Here is a 15,597-nt window from a genome sequence, read left to right on the forward strand (position 1 = left end):
TAGTACTTGTGTCTATTTCGTAAAACATTTATAAAACAGCGCATGTATTCTCAGCCCAAAAATATATATTGCAAAAGCAATTAAAAAGGGAGCAAATGAAACTCACAATACTGTATTTCGTAGCAATTATGTATATGACGGCACTGAACAAGTGCAGGGTTTGTCTCGGATTCACGAACCTATATTAAGTGTATATATTTATATGTTGGTCAATATCTGTCTAACAATTTAGGTCAAGTCGTAGTGTATCACAATCCTAATGCTCGAGACCGACATGCAAAAGTCAACAAAAGTCAACTTGACCCAAAATGACTTCCAAAATCTATACATGTTTATTATATAACTTATATATAGTCGTTTTATATATTTAAATATATTTATCAGATCTTATTATACTAAATAATACAAGTCATTTATCAATAAATAAAAATTTATATTTAGATTCATATATGATAAAAATATACTTTTATATATCTCAAGTAATAAAATTTATAAAATTCACTTAATATCATAAAAATATAGTGGTATGTATTATTAATGTAATTATATTACGTGTGGTAAAAATATATTTGTACGCATATTTATTTGATTAAATAATATTGATAATAATAATAATGATAAAAATAATAAAATGATAGTTTCAATAAAAATATTAATTTTTAATAATAAAGATAATTTTAGTAATAACATCAACTGATAACAATTATAATAATCGTTTTAATAATAATATTAAATTTAATAATAATTCAGTTGACCATATCTTTTAATCCGTTCATCGAACCCACACGATTTCTAAATGAAAAGTTATTAATTTTTCTTTAGCTTTTCAACGACATGCATATCATATACCTTATCTCAGTAGCATATGTATCAAATTCGTGATTTATCATAAACTATTTAACGACGAAACTAAGCATACAAACATGCATAATCATATATACTCGAGCACTAGTCAGGGATACACTATTAATATATAAAAGATAAGATATGAATGCTCACGTATCAATATTGTGATTCAATATTGCAGGAAAGTACGTAGACTCAATGAAAATGATAAACGTTAGGTTGACCTCACGAGCAATACCCTCGAACAATACCCATAACCTCCATAGCTATAACCCATAATTTCCTTAGCTCTATTCCGTTTGAAAACTTATTTTGAAATCGTCTGAATATAACTCCGTCGTAGTATTTTATGTATACTAATAATATCTTGAAATAATACTAAGTAAATATATATATGTAATTCGATTGAGAGAGTTTAGAGAAATATATTTTCAAGTTTCTATGAAATAATGAAACCTATTGAATTCTATTTATAATAGATTTTTGAATTATTAAAGTGAATTATTAAAGTATGAATTATTAAAGTGAATTATTAAAGTATGAATTATTAAAGTGAATTATTAATGTATGAATTATTAAAGTATAAATTATTAAAGTGAATTATTAAAGTGAATTATTAAAGTTAAAGTAAAGTAAAAGTAAAATAAAGTAAAGGTAAAGTTAAAGTATAGTAAAAGTATAAAACTATGTACGTATAATATGCGTATAAATATATTTAATATTAATTTAAATCGTTATATCATAAAACATTTTAGAAAAGTAGAATTATATATATTCATAATAGGTTTCAAGTTTTTAAATTACAGTCTGTTGGTGAAGCATGAGATAAAGTCCAAAGGTTTAATAAACGTATGAAATCATCTTAATGAAAAATGTCGAGTTACTTAACTTGTCGATATCCAACATCTAAGTTATTTACACTCCACGTTCTTACTTATAGATCACTTTACCATTTTCCGAATATTGTCAAAAAGAATAGATTTCTTAAATCACAGTGGACCTCATAACATTGGCCCGTAATCATATCATAATGTATCTGATAATTCAATCATTTGATATTATCTCTTAATTCTGTCGATAAATATATCGAAACAAATACGTTCATGTAAAGTATCATATATATCAAATACTTTGTTAATGTTTTCAGTTATTATATATTATATATACATATCTATATACACATAATTGTTCGTGAATCGTCGAACACGGTCAAAGGGTAATTGATTACGTGAATGTATTTCCAAACTTTTTGAGATTCAACATTACAAATTCTGCTTATCGTGTCGGAAACATATAAAGGTTAGGTTTAAATTTGGTCGGAAATTTCTGGGTCGTCACAGGTTGACACTTGAAAGCATGTTTATTCTCAGGTATGAAAGAAATCTTCCGCTGTGCATTTGCTCATCTTAGAGATATTACTTGGAGTCATTCATGACATATTTCAAAATACGTTGCATTCGAGTCATTGTGTTCAACAAGTTTATTATTAAGTCATTGATAGTTTGATATAATATGAGATGGCATGCATACCTGTTAACTTTCGATGTAATGAAAGTTTGTCTTTTAAAAACGAATGCAATGTTTGTAAAATGTATCCTTTAGAGGTCAAATACCTCGCAATGTAATCATAAGTTATTGTATTCGTCCTTATGGATTAGGACGGGTCGTCTCAGTTGGGGGTCAGATCCGACCCTGTCGTAGGTCGATATTCTGGCTACGACCGAATCCGACCCTTGCTGGTCTTCGATTTCTTGGTGGCGATCGAATCCGGGTACCATCGACATACCACATCCGGGTACGTGGGTCTTGGTACCGGTCGGTTGCTGGCCGGATGGTTGGCTGTCGGTCGAAATTTGAACAGTGGGCCGGATTCAGGTTTGTCCAACAAGGTCCGGGTACGTCCCGGGGGGTGTTTCTCGATCGTTTACTGTTTTAGCTCTGGTTACTTCGTTATAACTCTGTTTTCTTGGATACTTGCGCCATCGTCTTTGTTTTTCCAAGATCTTCAAAATGACTAATAAAAAGCTATTATTAAGAAAATTTCATATTTTTTTAGTTTAAATACAGGAAATAATGGGAGTAAAAACTTGAATTTTTTACGTGTTATCACCACCCTTGATCGGAAAGGTTTACAGAAGATCGGAAAGTTGAAACAGTTATTTTTGCCAAAATGGGAGAGAATGTAAACGATTGAAAAGCTTATTTTTTAGATGAAATTTGAATAGTGAAAAGTATATTAATGAGAATTTTAAAACTATGTACATTTTAGATGAAATTTGTATGATTAACATAAAAAACTATTGTATATCATTTTCTAAAGACAAAATTGCATTGATCGTCCATCATGTTTATATCAAGTTGCACGGTTAACCTTTATCTTTATTTTCGACGTAAGTGACCCTGAACTATTACTTTTCGACATGGATGACCTGTAACGACCCGGCAAAAAAACGTCATTGACGGCGTCGTTAACTTAGGTCCCGTTACGTGGTCATAGTTCCTAAATGAGACGCGTTTGGCCAAAATTATGCCGCATTCATTTGAAACATATAAGACTTACAGAGTTTTAAGTTACCAAACGGTTCGACAACGAGTTAAGTTTACAGAAGTTGTAAAGTATAAATGAAATAACTTGTGACATAATATAAGTTGAAAATCAAGAATGCTATCAATAGCGTATGCATGTATGCTTGACCCCAAGCAAGTAATCAAAGTGTGCTGAAGCATGTATCAAGTAGCCAAGTATGAACCTGAGAAACATATAGAAAACTGTCAACGAAAAAGTTGGTGAAATCATAGGTGTATCTGTAAATGTTATTTTTGAACCACAAGATTTTGTACAAGTTGATTATCCAAATCGTTTGCATTCCAAAGTTGTTGTACGATCGCGAGCACCCAATTATCAAGACTTAACTGTTTTACGAACCCCGTTATCATAGTGTTAGAACCTACACTATATACTCGAAAGTATATTTCATCCGCTAACGGTAGCGAATCGTGTCCGAATGAGGGCTTGTCGAGCCCGTATGGATCCACACAACATAAGTTCACGTTTACACCCTGCAAGTGTAACTAATGATAATTGAATTGAGGCCTTTTTGTTCTAACTCGTCGTGGAATGTTTGTTTTCGTACTTGTGTTCAAAGCATAAAAGTATGATACGTATATGTTTCTCATCCCATAATTTAAAAAATAAAAGTTGTTGAAAAGGTGGGACTATGATCTCACCGTAGTTGCACGCCAAAGTATTTGAATTTAAACGTTGTGCAAATGAAAGTTGCTTAGCCTTGACCTAAATAAGTAAGTCATATTAATACCGGTAACACGAGGTCAGTCAAAGTTGTCCAGTTAGTCCTATGGCTCGTTATGACTCGATTAAATAGCATGTGAGTCACATTGTCAAGTTTCATGCAAGAATCAAGTATTAAAGAAGATTAGAACGATTGCATAAGTATTTGGTTAAGTTTGACTAAAAGTCAAACTTGGTCAAAGTCAAAGTCAACGGGGTCAGGTCGGGTATCCGACAATTTTTCTTCAATTAGTAATCATATATAAACATGTTGGTCAAGTTTCATGTTAATCGGAGGTGCGTAGCATAGTTAGAATTAAACGTGAAAACGTAAATTTGGACAGCCCCTGACAGACCATCTGGACGGCGTCCAAAATGGCTGGACGGCGTCCAGCAGTGAAGAACAGGACGGTGTCCAAAGGTTTGGACGACGTCCAAGACAACTGGTCTGCTAAAGTGCTGAAATTTCACAAGTCTCGAACCAAAACACTTTTGAACACAATTTATGAACCGAGAACACTCAAAACACGTATCTGATAATGCTAAAAACGAACATATATTTCATAGCATTATCCCTCAAGAAATACAAGCTTTTAGTTGCAATTGTTCTATTTACAAGTGATATTCGTTTAAATATTAAAAGGTGAAGACAAAAGACAGATTCGACGAATTGAAGACGCAAACGACCAAAAAGCTCAAAAGTACAAAGTACAATCAAAGTGGTTCAAATTATTGATAAGAAACGTCTAAAAGTTACAAGAGTACGAGCCGCAAAACGCAAAGTACAAGATATTAAATAGTACGCAAGGACGTTCGAAAATCCGGAACCGGGACCAGAGTCAACTCTCAACGCTCGACGTAATGGACTAAAAATTACAAGTCAACTATGCACAAGAATATAATATAATATATAATTAATTCTTAAAAATTATATATATATATATTATATTATATATTAAAACCGTCGGCAAACAAGAAAACAAAGTATGTGAGCTGGATCCTTGCTCCATGCGATCGCATGGCCTGGAGGCCTAATTCCCATGCGATCGCATGGCCTACTTTTTCTGGCCACATTCCTATAAAAAGCAGTTTGGTGCTCGAGCTCAAAACACATCTTTTTCTATCTCTCACTCTCTACGATATATATATATATATATATATATATATATATATATATATATATATATATATATATATATATATATATATATATATATATAATATTTTTATTTAATTTTAATTTAAGATTAATAATAATAAGGGTATGTTAGCGAATGTTGTAAGTGTGTAAGTCGAAATTCTATCCGTGTAACGCTACGTTATTATTAATCATTGTAAGTTATGTTCAAACTTTTTAAATTAATGTCTCGTAGCTAAGTTATTATTATGCTTATTTAAGCCAAAATAATCGTAATGTTGGGCTAAATATTAAATACGGGGTAATTGGGCTTTGTGATGTGGTAGCGGAGTGGTATAAAATAGTTATTAATTTTAGCAGAAAATACTATTAAATACGATACAATTTTACACAAGATATTTATTTATTTAGAGAACGGATATACTTAAACCTTGCTTCAACACTTATAGGCAGTGTACCTAATCGTACAGTAGTGTAGTTTTTAGTAAGTCCGGTTCGTTCCACAGGGAATCTTTTTAAACAAAGCTTAACGCTATATTAGTTTACTTTTATAAAAATACAAATATATATATATATATATATATATATATATATATATATATATATATATATATATATATATATATATATATATATATATATATATATATATATAAGTAATATTATTATTATAAAGGGGGGTTTTTACCATTTAATGACCGGTTTGTCGATTTTAAAACTTTAGTCGCAGTTAAAACCAAATGTAAAATATTAAAAATAAATACAAGACTTAAATTAAAGCATAAAGTAAATAACGATAATGAAATTGCGAATAATAAAAGTGCGATAAAATAAACTTGCGATAATTAAAAAGTACGATAATTAAAAGTGCAATTAAATACAATAACAATAAAAATGCGATAATTAGAAGTGCAATTAAATATAAAATAAAGGAAATTAAATATGAAATAAAAGAATTATGCTTATTTAAACTTCCATAATCATGATGTTTGACGTGTTGATTTTAATTTTATGCCCATGGGTTAATTGTCCTTTGTCCTGAATTATTTAATATGTCCGTTTGGTTTTTGTCCATAACAGTCCATCAGTCATAAATATAAAGTGCGAGTATCCTCATCAAATTATTCTTATACCCGAAGTTAAATATTCCAACTAATTGGGGACTTAAACTGTAACAAGATTTTAATACTTTGTTTAATAATTACACCAGGATGTCGACTGAGTGTAACCCAAGGTTTTAATATTTTGTTATCAATTATACCAAGTGTCCTTGTACATTATTTCACCCATGTTTTAATTATTCTAGTGGCTATTAATCCATTCCCGTGTCCGGTTAGATGAACGATTATTCGTACATATAAATACCCCGCCCATCGTGTCCGATTGAGTGTATATGGTAATTTATAGGGACGCCCAATTGTAAATCTTTATATTAACATTAACAAACTATCATTTAGTTAAACAAATATAAAGCCCATTAATAGCCCATAGTCTAATTTCCACAAGTGTCGTTCTTTTGTCCAAACCCCAATTATGGTACAAAGCCCAATTACCCAATTTTAGTAATTAGCCCAACATCATGATTACTTCGTTTTAAATAAGCATAATAATAACTTAGCTACGAGACATTAATGTAAAAAGGTTGAACATAACTTACAATGATTAAAAATAGCGTAGCGTTACACGAACAGAATTTCGACTTACACCCTTACAACATTCGCTAACATACCCTTATTATTAGAATTATAATTAAAATTAAAATTAAAATATAAATATATATATATATTTTACGTATGAGGAGAAGAAGAAAAAGATGATGATTACGATCAGAATGCGCGAGCTTTATAGGGAGATTCTGAAATTGGGGCTCCGCGACTCGCGGCCTTTTTGGCCTTCAAACTCCGCGAGTCGCGGAGTTTGCTTTTACAGCTCAGAGGAGTTTGGCTCTTTGTTTACCGACGGTTTATAATATATATATAATATATATATAATTAATATAATTAATTATATATCATATTAGATTTATATACATAGTTAACTTGTAATTTTTAGTCCGTTGCGTCGAGCGTTGAGAGTTGACTCTGGTCCCGGTTCCGGATTTTCGAACGTCCTTGCGTACAATTTTATATTTTGTACTTTGCGTTTTGAATCTTGTACTCTTGTAATTTCGAGACGTTTCTTATCAATAATTGGAACCTCTTTGATTGTCTTTTGTACTTTTGAGCTTTTTGGTCGTTTGCGTCTTCAATTCGTCGAATCTGTCTTTTGTCTTCACTTTTTATTATTTAAACGAATATCACTTTTAAATAGAACAATTGCAACTAAAAGCTTGTCTTTCTTGAGGAATAATGCTATGAAATATATGTTCGTTTTTAGCATTATCAAATATTCCCACACTTGAGCATTGCTTGTCCTCAAGCAATATCGTCTTGAAATACTAGAATCACTTCTTTATTCTTCACACTTTGTACATCAGTGATTTCTATACGGTGGTATAAACAATGGTAGTAACGATATGGTTTACAGTCCCACATGACTATAAAAATTTAGATCCATTAAGGAAATTGGATCTTTATGAAAACATTTGATCTTTTGAAAATTAAATCTAGTTTTTACCCTAGATAAGTTTTCCGGAATAACCCTTCACCGGTGTTGCAAAATATTTTTGTGGGTTTGGTGGGTTTCAGATTTGAAAATTTTAGCTCAAAACTTATGGTTTTGTGTCACCCACTTGCTAACCTTGTATTTGGAAAGCAACACGTCCAGTTTACTTGTCCCGTATATTACCTTTCGGTAAACTACCGTCCGGTTGTAAAGGAAAGCGTTGAACAAGCAACTGTTAAGGCAATGTCCCCTGACATGCTTTTAATTATGGTCTATAACGTGTCGGACGCAATTACTATCCTTGGTAGGAGCAATAGTAAAGCTCACCCTTATAATTTTTCGGTATGGCACAAGGTCCTGTCTTTGACCACTATGCAACCACCGTTCTTACGGTTGACACCCGATTTGGTTCAGGTGACCTAATGAATTCCAGGTGAATTCCTAGGATTTTACGTTCAATGGTAATGAACGCATTGAAAATAGGGTTTTCAGAAAACAAATCGGTTTGTAATTTTTGATCAAAATATTTTCTCGTTCAAGCTCGAGTTTAGATATCATTGAATTCTATGAGTTTGTAATTCTCAATCTTTAAGGTCAATCTCAAGGATTGAGTAATATCAGGCTTAAAAGCTGATTTTTGATCTTTTAAGGAGATTATCCTTTCTGGGAATCTGATTCATTAGTCTTATCCAGCTAATTTGCATGGTGCCCCCCCATTGTACGAGATAAATCCTTCTCATGGTTAGGATAAATCTGACCACTTGGCGACCCTGTTTAATGCTGAGGTCCGTGGATTTCCTGCTGATTTTAGTGATGACTTTTCTGGATTTTTCGTCAACCTACAGCTGGTCTGGACGACAACTTCATGACCTAAATCAAGAAGCGCGTGTCTTTTTCGGAAGACTTTACTTCCTTTTAATGATGGAATTGATTCATCGTGTAGATCCATCTTTTCTTTTCTTTCATCGGGTAAAACAGTTTAGTTTAGTCCAAAGCAAAAGTATTTTCAGTTATTTGTTACAGAAATATGTGATATATGTTTTGAATAACTTGGAGAATTTTCCCACACTTGGCTTTGATTTTCCTTTTTATCGTCCTCTATTCCATTTTAAATGAATTTTAACATTTTGGTTTGTTTCTCAATTTATGTCCTTTCCGAGGTTACAATAATTTCGGTGTTAAAACCTAGTTTTATCGTTCATAAATATGTATAAACATGATTTTGAGTTCATTTAATTGAAAATTTTGAAAAATTTTACTAGAATTGGGTAGTCAGTATATAAGACTAGGGCTGTTCTTTATTATCAGAGAGCACTAGATTCTAATACAACTACTGCTTTACTAGTATTTTTAATGGTAACCAAGAGTATAAAGTAAAAAATTTTAAAATCCGAAAGAATTTAACCCCTTCCCACACTTAAGATCTTGCAATGTCCTCATTTGCAAGAAATCAGTAATAATTTAAATTATTGAGGGTGATTTGTGTGAAAATGATTAAATATTTACCAAAGTTTCCAAATATATTGGCGTTTGTTTGCTGAATGATAAATGGTGCACATCATTTGTTCATTCCGTCTTGTTGTTATTTCACATATATTTTGCATCTTGTCGTCAAAATTAGTTGCTTTTGCTGAACTTAATGCCAGTCTTTGAAAATGCGATGTTTTACCCTGTTGTGTACATAAGATAAACTGCAAACATATATACATATTTTTGAAGTTTGGTATATTACCCCACATTCAAAAATTATTAAAATCTAAGAATAAAAGTTAGACAATTAAAAAAACTATTACAATATTAACAAAAGTATTAAACGTATCAATCATTACAAATTACAAAATAAATAAAACTAAGTATACTAGGGATGATACTGGTACCAATAGGGGTTCCAGGCATAACCATAGGTGCTATAGAATGCTTCGGCAGGGTCATACGTAGGATACGGTGGCTGCATCTCTATAGACCAGGGAGGGAAGATGGGTTTCGGTGTAGGAATATAGTTTCTACCTATATGTTGGCAATGAGATATGATTTGGTTCTGATGAACTTGCCAATCTTCAAATGCTCTCTGTCTAGCATTTTCGTACTCCTGAGAAGCTATAAACCTTTGCATTTCTTGCATCTCATTCCCCCCTCCTACATTACCTTGCTGTTGGTTTCTCTCAACCTGTGGATGTCTACCATGGTATGGTACTGCGGCGTTATTTCGCCTTTTCAAAACTTTCGCACCATGGTATACATTTAAACCTATAGTATCGCGGGGTTCTGGTTCTTCTACTAATAATCCCCCCCGACTTATATCCACACCGAGATATTCACCAATCAAAGTAATAAAAATACCACCTCCTATTATGCTATGCGGTCGCATCCCCCGAACCATAGCTGATAAATAATAACCCACACAATACGGTATACTTACAGCACTTTGTGGGTCTCGAATACACATATGGTAAAACAAATCCTGTTCATTTACCTTTTCCTTGTTTTTACCCCTTTGTGTAATCGAATTAGCTAAAAACCTATGAATCACTCTTAATTCGGCTCTATCTATATCCAAATAAGAGTAATTTCCCCCTTTGAAACGGTGATGGCTTGTCATTTGACTCCACACATCGTGTGTATCAAAATTTTCATCTATCTTTCTACCGTTTAGTATCAACCCTCTACAATCGGCAGATGCTAACTCCTCAGGCGTATATATACGTAAAGCCTGAGCCATGTCCAGTAAAGACATGTGGCGCATCGAACCACCTAACAAAAATCTAATAAAAGAACGATCGGTTAAACTAGCTACCCGATCATTCAACTCTATACTACATAACAATTCTTCACACCATACTTTATATACAGGTCTACGCATGGTGAATAAACGTACCCAGTCATTAAAAGTAGAATTACCATACCTCTGTACAAGTAATTCCCTAATTGGCCCGGCCAATTCTACAGCTTCTAAGGGTCCCCATTCTATGACCCTTGGTACCTCAACAACCTTAGAATGAAGAGTATGCAAACCCCTTTGATATTTTGGATAATCTATCCAAAGTCTGTCAAATCTCAGGTTCGGGTGCAACTCTTCCAAGTGCATATCAGAAAAGGTCATGACTGGATGAGGTATATCCTGCTTGTAGTAGTTATCCACCTCCTGTTGTTCCGCATTCTCAGCAGGAGCATTGCAGGCTTGTGATGAAGATTCACCCCTTTCAGTCTGCAAAACACATCAAACACAATTTTTGTGCATCCAAATATGCATTAGTGTCAGCAAAATCATCAATCAAAATAATCACAATGACATGATCAATTTATATCAAACTTAAGCTCATTTTCACATTTTCATCAAATCTACACTTTTTCAGATAAGCATATACGAAAATGTTTGCCAAGTTCATAAGCATTCAACTCAAATAACATGTCAAAATAATCATTACTATCAATTAAACAAGTTTCAAATGGCATTATCTCTCAAAAATCAAATTCATGAATTTTTAGACTTGAAAAAGTCTACTTTAATTCACAAAATCATGTTTAAGCTCAAAGTTTGGATCATTTAACTACCTAAACATGTTACACTACTTATTTTAGCAACAATTCATGACAAAAATCGTCCATAACCTGTTTATATCAAAAAGCCCCAAATTTGCTCAAGAACACAAACCCTAGATTACTCAAAATTTGAAGTTTAAGGCTTCTAATCATGTTAAATAGCATCAATCTAGGTTATACAAGCATAATACATAAACAATTTAAGCATAATTACACTAAAAAGCATCAAAATCAAATTGGGGAAAAATTGCTCAAGAACACCAAATTTCGGATTAAATGGTGTTTAGGTGTAGAAATTTACCGTTTTTCTTGAGTAATTCCTAGATAGCATCCTTCTCAACATGATTTTAGTAAAAGATTTGGTGATTAACGGTTAAAAATTGTGATTTTGGGGGTGTTTTTGGGTATTTTTTCTGAGTATTTCGCAGGTTTTCGGTTTTGGGGAGTAAAACTGAGCTGTTTCAGCTCGTTTTATTTTTTTTTCTGTAATCCGGTCCTCCCGCGAGTCGCGGCCTATTAAGCCTTCAAACTCCGCGACTCGCGGAGTTTGCTTTTTTTTTTTTATAATCATTAACTTATAAAACAATTAAGTACTTAATTTTAAAATTTTGTTTTCCTTGTTATTTAGGACGAGGTCGTTTCGGATCGATGTCCTAGTCCGTCCCTCGACAAAATTTTAAAATTTGTCTTTTTGTAGCGATTGTTTTAAAAGCTAATATTTTTGGGTTTTTTTAATGTTTTTGGCATACTTTAATTCAATAAGATTAAAAACAATGATAATAAAAGTTCTCGTCCCTCCTTCGGGTAAAGCAATTTCGGTTCAAAGACCTAGTCTTCAACTTACGACGAATTTTAAAAATCATATTTTTAACTTAATGAGATAAAGTAAATTTTTGATTTTAAATTCACACAACTTAAATATAAAATTCAAAATTAATATTAAAAATTCATACCAAACTTAAAATTTGAAATGCATAAAATTAAAAATTCATATTATAAATTCACACCAAACTTATATTAATTTTTCAAATATTTACAATTTTAAATATATTGTTTTTACAAAGTTTACAATATTAATTTAAGATTTAAATATTAATTTTAAAAACATGGTAAAAATAAAATTAAAAATCTTTTTGTCTTTTTATCCCACTTTAATCAATCAAATATTATCAAAAATATGCGCCCCTCTTTTCGGTAAAGTAATTTCGGTTCTAAAACCTAATTTAACTCATGACGAATTTTTGAAATATTTTGGGTTGATTGTTTAAAGATATTTATACCTTAAGAATAAACGTTAAATTTCGCAGTGATGTAATAAATTTTTGAATGATATCAATAATTTCGGTCGCCAAACCTAATTTTATTCAATATCAATTTAATACTTTTTAGCGAACAAATTAGCGTTTATTATCAAAAGGTTAAAAATAAAAATAAAAATAAAAACTGTACAGACATACCTGTGAAATAGATTTCTTAGTTATATGATCTATCTCATTCATAAGATAGTCGGTTTAATTGGTTTTCCATGGCTACATAGGCGTAACCTCGAGCATTCAGTGTCTTTTCTTCTAAACATATGAACGGTCCGTCTCTGCATAAAGTAACAAATTCAGTGTTTGAATAGGTTTGATTATTTGAACATTTACCTCCATGTGACCATTTTCCGCATTTTTGACATCGTTCTAGGTGTCGTGCTCTTCTTTTCGCTGCGGATTTTGATTTTCCTTTACCAAATTGTAACTTATTATCTTCGCATCTGGATTCTTTTCTAACTCCGTCCATTCTTTCTCTGATTACTGATACTAATTCACTCGGTAGTATGTCATTATTACATTTAGTGATCAAAGCGTGTAGCATTAGACCATGGTTTAGTTCACAGGCAGTCTTCATTTCGTAAAAACCTAAAAAAAATTAAAAATTCAGAATGGGGGGAGAAGACTAGTTCTTTAGGGTCTGCTAGGGAAAAACCATTCGGGTTCCATTTTCGAGAACTACACGAAAACAGACAATCTAACTCTAACAGAAATACATATTATGCTTTAAAGACTTGATTCTCCCCACACTTAGTTAGCTGTGGTGTCGAAATTGTGATTAACTTCGTTGTCGACTTCCATCAGACCATGTATGTAATGTTTAACTCTGTGACCATTAACTTTAAATTCAATCCCATTTGAATTTATTAATTCTATCGTTCCGTATGGGAAAACTCTTTTGACCATGAATGGTCCAGACCATCTTGATTTCAATTTTTCAGGAAATAGCTTGAATCGTGAATTGAAAAGAAGAACTCTGTCTCCTTCTTTAAATTCTTTTGAACTTCTGATTCTTTTATCATGCCATTTCTTCGTTCTTTCTTTATAGATTAACGAATTTTCGTATGCTTCATGTCTTAATTCTTCTAATTCGTTTAGTTGACTTAATCGTAGACGTCCGGCTTCATGTAAATCAAGATTACATGTCTTCAAAGCCCAAAATGCTTTGTGTTCAATTTCTACTGGAAGATGACATGCTTTTCCATAAACAAGTCTAAAAGGTGTGGTTCCAATTGGAGTTTTGTAGGCTGTTCTAAAAGCCCAGAGTGCATCCTCCAATTTAATGGACCATTCCTTCGGATTTGATCCTACGGTTTTCTCTAGAATACGTTTTAAAGCTCGGTTGGTGTTTTCAACTTGTCCACTTGTTTGTGGATGATATGCGGTGCAGATTTTATGAGTTACTCCATATCTTTTAAGAACTTTCTCAAGTTGATTATTACAGAAATGAGTACCCCGATCACTTATTAAAGCTTTCGGTGTTCCAAACCTTGCAAAAAGACGTTTTAAAAAGTTGACTACAACTCGTGCATCGTTAGTTGGGAGAGCTTGTGCTTCCGCCCATTTAGATACATAATCAATGGCTACGAGTATATATAGATTATTATGAGATTTTGGAAATGGACCCATAAAGTCAATACCCCAAATGTCAAATACTTCACATACTTGGATGACATTTTGTGGCATTTCATCACGTTGACTTATTTTTCCGGCCCTTTGACATGCATCACAGGATTTGCAAAGAAGGTGTGCGTCTTTGTAAATTGTAGGCCAATAGAATCCAGCATCATAAACTTTTCTTGCTGTTAGTTGAGGCCCATAATGTCCTCCTGTTGGTCCTGTGTGACAATGGTTTAATATTTTACTAGCTTCATCTCCAAATACACATCGGCGTATTATTTCATCGGGACAACTTTTAAACAGATGTGGATCTTCCCAGAAATAGTGTTTTATATCACTGAAGAATTTCTTTCGTCTTTGGTACGATAATCCTTTTTCAAGGAATCCACATACTAAATAATTTGCATAGTCTGCAAACCATGGGATTTCTTTATAATCTATCTTCAATAGATATTCATCAGGAAAGTTGTCTTGTATGGCTGATTCATTTAGAACTTCTAATTCGGGATTTTCAAGACGAGAAAGATGATCAGCGGCGAGATTTTCTGCTCCTCTTTTATCTCGGATTTCAATATCAAATTCTTGTAAGAGTAAGATCCAACGGATTAATCTTGGTTTAGCATCTTGTTTCGAAAATAGGTATCTAAGACAGAATGGTCGGTATAGACCACCGTTTTTGCTAGAACGAGATATGATCGAAATTTGTCAAAAGCAAAGATAATAGCAAGGAGTTCTTTTTCAGTAGTTGTATAGTTCGTTTGTGCTCCTTGTAACGTCTTACTAGCATAATATATAGGTTGAAATCGTTTTTCAATCCTTTGTCCTAAAACGGCTCCCATTGCAAAATCACTTGCATCGCACATTAGTTCAAATGGTAGATTCCAATTTGGTGTTATCATGATCGGCACATTAGTGAGTTTTTATTTAATAATATTAAAAGATTTGATACACTCATCTGAAAAAATGAATGGAGCATCCTTTTCTAGGAGTTTATTCATAGGAGTGGCAATTTTAGAAAAATCTTTTATGAAACGTCGGTAAAAACCGGCATGCCCTAGAAAACTCCTAACTCCTCTAACATTGGTGGGATGTGGAAGTTTAGCAATTATATCTACTTTAGCTCTATCCACTTCAATTCCTTCTTTTGAAATTTTATGACCAAGAACGATGCTTTCTTTAACCATGAAATGGCATTTCTCCCAATTAAGTACTAGATTTGATTTTTTGCATCTAATAAGCATTCGTTC

Source organism: Rutidosis leptorrhynchoides, chromosome 6 (assembly GCF_046630445.1).
Source record: "Rutidosis leptorrhynchoides isolate AG116_Rl617_1_P2 chromosome 6, CSIRO_AGI_Rlap_v1, whole genome shotgun sequence".
NCBI classification, from domain to species: Eukaryota; Viridiplantae; Streptophyta; class Magnoliopsida; order Asterales; family Asteraceae; genus Rutidosis; species Rutidosis leptorrhynchoides.